Source organism: Bactrocera neohumeralis, unplaced genomic scaffold (assembly GCF_024586455.1).
Source record: "Bactrocera neohumeralis isolate Rockhampton unplaced genomic scaffold, APGP_CSIRO_Bneo_wtdbg2-racon-allhic-juicebox.fasta_v2 ctg7779, whole genome shotgun sequence".
Classification (NCBI taxonomy): Eukaryota; Metazoa; Arthropoda; class Insecta; order Diptera; family Tephritidae; genus Bactrocera; species Bactrocera neohumeralis.
Window position 1 is genome coordinate 7,315 of NW_026094545.1, and position 1,554 is coordinate 8,868.

General features: G+C 32.7%; 1 long non-coding RNA gene across 1 annotated transcript; it reads left to right on the forward strand.

The window, feature by feature from the left end:
- On the forward strand, positions 1-1,025 carry LOC126767550 (uncharacterized). Its single transcript, XR_007669119.1, has 2 exons — positions 1-144; positions 415-1,025. It is a non-coding gene; the product is annotated as an uncharacterized LOC126767550 (long non-coding RNA).
- The last annotated feature ends 529 nt before the right edge of the window (positions 1,026-1,554 follow it).

A 1,554-nucleotide genomic window follows, 5' to 3' on the forward strand; every position in this document is an offset into this window, starting at 1 on the left:
TGTCTTGTGTTGTTATGTTGGTCAGATTCTAATCATTTTTTGACTCATATCCAGCAATACAATAATTGCTTTCAAATGACATCATTTGGCGCAACAAAAGTTATTGGAGACAATTTTATGCCTACTTTCAAGGTATATACATAAGTATAATGGTAAACAACTTTATTTAGTTTTACAACCATATAGCTGGTGCAAAATATGTTGAGCCAGTGTTGTGTAGATGTATTTACAAAGTGTTCCAAAACTTGGTAAACCCTACTACCTAAAACTGCCATGGAAGGCTACTGTTCAATGTTGAGATTTAGTTTTAATTTGAAATGATCTATAAAGTATTTTGGGAGTATTTTGCGAGCCACATTGTGGTACAAACAATTTGCTATACAATTACCTAAATATATATTTATATTCTTGCAGAATCAGGGTCAAATATATCATCGAACAGGTTCCTTATTGGCAATGCCTGATGAAGACTATAAATTTTTGCAAATATATTTTATGGGCGATTCAGCAAGAGAAGTCGATCAGCGTTGCGCACACAACAACTCAGTGAAAAGATCCATTGTGAAACAACTTCAAAAATTTTTCCATCAACACAATGAATTAGTTGCATTATTCACAACTGCATTAGACCGCATGTCATCAGATAATCATAAAAGTGTCATCAAAGCCGATTAGTCGCCTGCAGGACAATATGCTGGACGTTTTAATGCGCCAACAATTGACGAAGTGGCTATTGTCGTCGTGGGAGAAAATTTAGAAAACCAAGACATTGTTTTACTTCGACGGAACGATCAACTTCAGCGTGTGTCTGAAACACATCGATCATACAGAGAACATAAAACATAGAGAAGGTGCAGGTTCGATGTCGAACAATTTATAAGATTGGAGTACGGAATTCACCTCACAACTTCAGAATTCACGATGTGAAATGTTAACATTTTTAACAGTTCTCCACATACTCAAACAGAGAATATGAAGAGAAATAATATATGTACGGCATATGACGCCATAGCATGTATGCGCAATCAAGGAATATTGAAGAAAAATATGAAGACACATAAATATATGTATGCATGCTCCTTATGATACCCCAACACAGCATTGTGATATTTCCATGCTTCAATTTTGCTTTCGTGTATGCAAATATGTATGCTTTTGCGTTTTGCCGTCGGCATTTCCATATTGGCATGTAAACATAATTATGATATGAGTATAATTTTGTATGAATGCATGCATAGTAATATTTATCGGCAATTTCGACTTGCATATTTAATAATTTTCTTTGATTTTTACATAATATACTATTCTGATAAATATTTTTATATTATATTTCCTGCTAATAGAAATTAAATTTATCACAACAATATATACATATGTACATATGTATGTATGCATATATGTACATTTTCTATCATATTAATCTTATGTCTCTGCACATGCTCAAATCATAATCTTATTATGTATACGCATGTGCGCATTCAGAAATTCAAATCATGATTTTATCACTTATCAATATAATGTATTACATGCGCCCGAATTACGAAACAATTTTAG